This window comes from Conger conger, chromosome 1 (genome assembly GCF_963514075.1).
Source record: "Conger conger chromosome 1, fConCon1.1, whole genome shotgun sequence".
Lineage (NCBI taxonomy): Eukaryota > Metazoa > Chordata > Actinopteri > Anguilliformes > Congridae > Conger > Conger conger.
Window position 1 is genome coordinate 96512373 of NC_083760.1, and position 6401 is coordinate 96518773.

General features: G+C 44.4%; 1 pseudogene; it reads right to left on the reverse strand.

Moving 5' to 3' along the window:
- LOC133134669 (adhesion G protein-coupled receptor B2-like) overlaps positions 1-5351 on the reverse strand; it is a 120289-nt pseudogene extending 114938 nt beyond the window's left edge.
- Positions 5352-6401: the final 1050 nt, after the last annotated feature.

The window sequence follows — 6401 nt, forward strand, 5'->3', positions numbered from 1 at the left end:
ACTCACACACTATTAAACTCACACACACACTCACACACTATTAAACTCTCACACACACACACACACTATTAAACTCACTCACACACTATTAAACTCTCACACACACACATACCCACTATTAAACTCTCACACACACACATACCCACTATTAAACTCACTCACACACTATTAAACTCACACACACACTCACTATTAAACTCACACACACACTCACACACACACACATACCCACTATTAAACTCACTCACACACTATTAAACTCTCACACACACACATACCCACTATTAAACTCTCACACACTCACACACACACACTCACACACTATTAAACTCACACACACACTCACTATTAAACTCACACACACACACACTCACACACACACACACACACACACACACACACACACTATTAAACTCTCACACACACACACATACCCACTATTAAACTCACTCACACACTATTAAACTCTCACACACACACATACCCACTATTAAACTCACACACACACTCACACACTATTAAACTCACACACACACTCACTATTAAACTCACACACACACTCACACACACACACACACACACACACACACACTATTAAACTCTCACACACACACACATACCCACTATTAAACTCACTCACACACTATTAAACTCTCACACACACACATACCCACTATTAAACTCACACACACACTCACACACTATTAAACTCACACACACACACACTCACTATTAAACTCACACACACACACTCTCACACACACACACATACCCACTATTAAACTCACTCACACACTATTAAACTCTCATACACACATATACCCACTATTAAACTCTCACACACTCACACACACACTCACACACTATTAAACTCACACACACACTCACTATTAAACTGACACACACACTCACACACACACACACACACACACACTATTAAACTCTCACACACACACACATACCCACTATTAAACTCACTCACACACTATTAAACTCTCACACACACACATACCCACTATTAAACTCACACACACACTCACACACTATTAAACTCACACACACACTCACTATTAAACTCACACACACACTCACACACACACATATACCCACTATTAAACTCACTCACACACTCACTATTAAACTCACACACACACTCACACACACACACACATACCCACTATTAAACTCACACACACACTCACACACTATTAAACTCACACACACACTCACTATTAAACTCACACACACACTCACACACACACACACACACACACACACACACACACACACACTACTAAACTCTCATACACACACATACCCACTATTAAACTCTCTCTCACACACACACACTATTAAACTCACACACACACTCACTATTAAACTCACACACACACTCACACACACACTATTAAACTCACACACATACTCACACACACACTATTAAACTCACACACACACTCACACACTATTAAACTCACACACACACTCACTATTAAACTCACACACACACTCACACACACACACACACACACTATTAAACTCACACACACATACGCACAAACACACACACACACACTATTAAACTCACACACACACTCACACACACACTCACACACACACACACACTATTAAACTCACACACACACTCACACACACACACATACCCACTATTAAACTCACTCACACACTATTAAACTCTCACACACACACATACCCACTATTAAACTCACACACACACTCACACTCACACACTATTAAACTCACACACACACTCACTATTAAACTCACACACACACACTCACACACACACACACTCACTATTAAACTCACACACACACTCACACACACACTATTAAACTCACACACATACTCACACACACACTATTAAACTCACACTCACACACACACACACTATTAAACTCACACACACATACGCACAAACACACACACACACACACACACACACACTATTAAACTCACACACACACTCACACACACACACACACACACACACACACTATTAAAATGTAAACTCACACACACACTCCCTATTAAACTCGCACACGCAAGCAAAGACACTCACACTCAGGTTTAATTGAGCCTCCCAGAGTATCTTTGTCCATCAGCTCAGATATGGATCTCAAACGCTCAGCAGCTAAATCAGACCTCATGCAGGCAGGTGAGGCTCAGAGATCCGGGCTCCTGCTCTGTTAGCTGGGATCCCTTCACTTCGTCCAATTTCTGCTTTATTTATATTATATTTAAATTATATAATATTTAAGCAGGGCGGTCACACAGACAGTCTGCACGTGTCTGGACAGAGGGAGGAACCCAGAGCACCAGGATCAAACCACCCTCATCTCCAACCCCATGCTGATTATTCTTCAGATAAACATTTCATCTTATTTTCATCTGAAACTATTTCCTATTCCATACAGCACCTGAGACTGCCTGGCCTATCCCCCCCCCAGTGCCACCCTCTCCTCATCTCCCAGGCCCTCTCCTCATCTCCCAGGATCCTTACACAGTGGACAAAAGCCCTCTCAGAGTCCAAAACTTTTGCTCCAGGGGGGATTATCCCCTGCTTACTCTAATCAACTCTAAGCTGCTTCGGATAAAAGCTTCAGCTAAATAATGGTAGTGTAACATGGTGCCATGTGTGCAGATTCTTCCTGCACAACACCAGCCCTTTGTCCGTGCCCACGGCTCCTGGACCCCTGAAGATACCCCTTCTTTAAGTTTTAATCTGTTCACACCTGCTGCTGTAAAGGCAGCATTGCTGTTGCTTCTGCTGTGGACTCATGTGCAGTGCATTCTCTTTCCCCCGTGCCCCTCTCCCAGGCAGGGCGAATCTGGCTGCGAGTCAGAAACAGCATGTCCTTTATTGCACATAAAACCTGCCTGAGCTGATTGAAAGCACTAAAACTGAAATTAAATCACACCAAGAAAGTGGGCTTTCAAAACAAACAAAGAAATAAAACAGGAAACTATGTTTAACGGTAAAGAAAAGGAACCGAGCAAGGGTCCACAGAAAGACGTTTTAGTTCCTGGTTCTGTCACTTTGGCCCTCTGGTTCTGTCACTTTGGGCCCTCTGGTTCTGTCACTTTGGGCCCTCTGGTTCTGTCACTTTGGCCCTCTGGTTCTGTCACTTTGGGCCCTCTGGTTCTGTCACTTTGGGCACTCTGGTTCTGTCACTTTGGGCCCTCTTGTTCTGTCACTTTGGCCCTCTGGTTCTGTCACTTTGGGCCCTCTGAAACAGGATCTAAATCCTCACTCTGAGAAACGCTCCCCCCCAAGTGAGCTTCCCCCAACACTAAACCCTAAAACATAAACTAAACCACTTCATATTTATATGCTGCCAAGTCCAGAATGTAGGTATGTTGTGAATTATTGGCGCTACACATATCCATACTGATAGCAATCCGAAACCACGGGAAATGGCCGAAGCAATTAATATTCATAACCGCCTGCCTTCACCGCAAGTTCACAGGGTCATCCTCCATTCAGTGCGAGTCAGAAAACTGCGTGCAACAAACTACTCCTGAACAGAGACGTTGGGGATTTGCACAATAGCCTGACAACCCCATGAACTGGATTTCAGAACACTCAATAATAACTATGCTGATAAATACAATGAAGAAAAAAGTAGTTTGTACCATTAGTTCCTCAGTAGACTATAATGCACAAGCTTGCCAATGCTCTCAGTATCCGAGCATCCAATAATACAAATCAGGACACCGGCAGACCACAGTAAAGGCTTCTTGCGTTATGAAATCACAGTCTTAAAAGTAGCCCACCTGTTTCTTGGGGGAAAGGCATGGATCAATACATCTGTACGCTACAGGCCAGGGCACCGACCCACCGATCTGTGCGGCACTCACCGGATGATATCGTGAGGACGATATTCAGATTACTGAGGCTTCAGTGAATCTGGGCAAGACACGCAGCATTACTTCTAAAAACAAAACCTATTCTCAACCCAACGATTGTCTGAAATGACTACAGCGGGCGCCAAACACACGAAGCCACAAACCCGTCTCTCCACCAGGCGCCCGGTTCGTGATATGGGTCAGATCTGGGTTTCATGTTAGGAAATCACCTATATAATTTCTAAAATTCTCCTGAAGTAGGGGATATCAGCATGAAAAATATACCTTCCAGATCATTCAACATACAATGAAGAGGAACTGACAGAAAGCACTGCTTATCCAAATGGATATTCGTATTTGCATAATTGTTTATACTCGTATTATGTAAGGGAGCTGTATTCTGATTACAGTGTGTTGGAGCTTTAATCGCCGGTTTTATTTGATCGCGAAATGATCCCCAAATGCGGCGCATCCGTATACAATAAGGGATACTTTTTATCATTCGCTGCACGCATTTCAGTTGCTCAACAGGGGCGAGTTATGCGTTGAATCGGGTACCAGACTGCGCGACAATTAGCAGGGAGAATTAATGTGTTCTCTTAAGACACACATCTCTTTCACCCTCTATTGCTGTATATTTATTGCAAATTCGGGTGCATTACACACGCGCACGCGCGCACACGTTCAATGCAAAAGATTGAAATGACACGCGACCACTTTGTCACACAGTTGTAGATGCCAGTTCTTGTTTGTGAGGACGATCTTATTTTACGGGTTGGATTTTAGGCTATATTTCAGAAAGGTTACTCATTTGCAGCCAGGACCGTAATCAAAGTCGCCTATTTGATGCTAGCCGCATTCGGAGACCAGTTCACAGCCGCTGTCCGATCACTCGCAATGCACTCAGACAGGTAGGGTATAGCGACGAGGCAGCCAGAAATGACAGCACACACACAGATTAACTACATACCTTATCGCTGTTAGCAGTGGCTGTGAGATATCTGTTGGTCGGGTTCGTTGATCTGCGCGAAGTCTCCCATCTCTGACTCCCCGGAGAGTGAAACACAATCTAGTGCAGCGACAGATCTCCCCGTCGTGCCATTGAGAAAATCCCCCGTTGTCCCTCCAATGACTTGAGCGAGCGCACACTCACATGCACACACACGAAGCAGGATTCACATAAATATATATATCGGAACACCACCACTGACTAAATTAAACGAAAAGCATAAATACCATACACAACCCAGCCCGGTAAAATAAAAGCGATAATTGTTGATAATCCCGCCACTAAGCTTCCCTTTCATCGAGCATACTGTATTCCAAATATGTCCTCGTCTTGCTTAAAAGTCTAAAAGCGGAATGCGGCTGCCTGCCCTCGGTTTATTCCGTCATTCCGTGATTCGCCTTCCCAGGAATCACTGCACACCGTCCCCCGCTCGGTCTCCTGCCATCGGCGCTCAGCAGATCAGCCGGTCATCTCTCCGGTTGCTTCGGTAAAGATGGGACAGCGGCGCGCGCTGTTTTCACCGGAGGGGGGGGGGGGGGTCCGGTTCGCGCGCGCTGCCTGCCTGACGTCAGCACGCGCAGATCGAATGCACCGAAAGTTTTCGCCTCGCCAGCCCCCGGTCAGGGGTCCACGGAGTGAGAAAAGTAGAAGTCCTACCCGCAAACTCGACTGACTTCACAAATTAGTTATATCTCCTGGCTGAAAAATTGTTCTAATTAGCAAATCCAAGCGATTGGAACAAAGTACTGGGAGGACTTTTACTTTCTGAACCTAGATTTTACATCTCTGGGTAAACTCAGGAGGATATTCAGAAAAAAATATCTAATCAAAATCTGACTTGACTAATAAAATGGTCAAAATATCAAATCCCGTCTTTTAGAGCGCATGGCTTTATACTCTGCCTTCCTCAAGTCTGATGACCATTACTGCGATTCCCCAAAAGTGTGACTAGCTGCTAATTGATCTCAATAAAACACTTACTGTAGGACGTTTTGTGCTCTAAGGACATATCTGGTAGTAATAGATATGCAAGCTATTAAGAAGGAATATCCAATACTAATTAAAGTACTTAGTACTTAAGCAGTTTACGGACATGGTTATCAGACTGCAGATGTTATCATTTTATGCAATATGCATTTTTTTAACGTTTTTTTTTTTTTTGCCCAGAAGATGAGTGGTAAATGGTAAATGGTAAATGGTTGGCATTTATATAGCGCCTTTATCCAAAGCGCTGTACAATTGATACTTCTCCATTCACCCATTCATACACACACTCACACACCGACGGCGATTGGCTGCCATGCAAGGCCCCGACCAGCTCGTCAGGAGCATTTGGGGGTTAGGTGTCTTGCTCAGGGACACTTCGACACAGCCCGGGCGGGGGATCGAACCAGCAACACTGCCACGCTGTTACTCTGCAGAGAATGCTTCAAACCTGCAGGTGCACCTCTTGCCCTGTGTGTATTTTTCCATTTACCACAGGACAGATTGCCTGTTCATGCTCAGAACAGCCCTACATGTT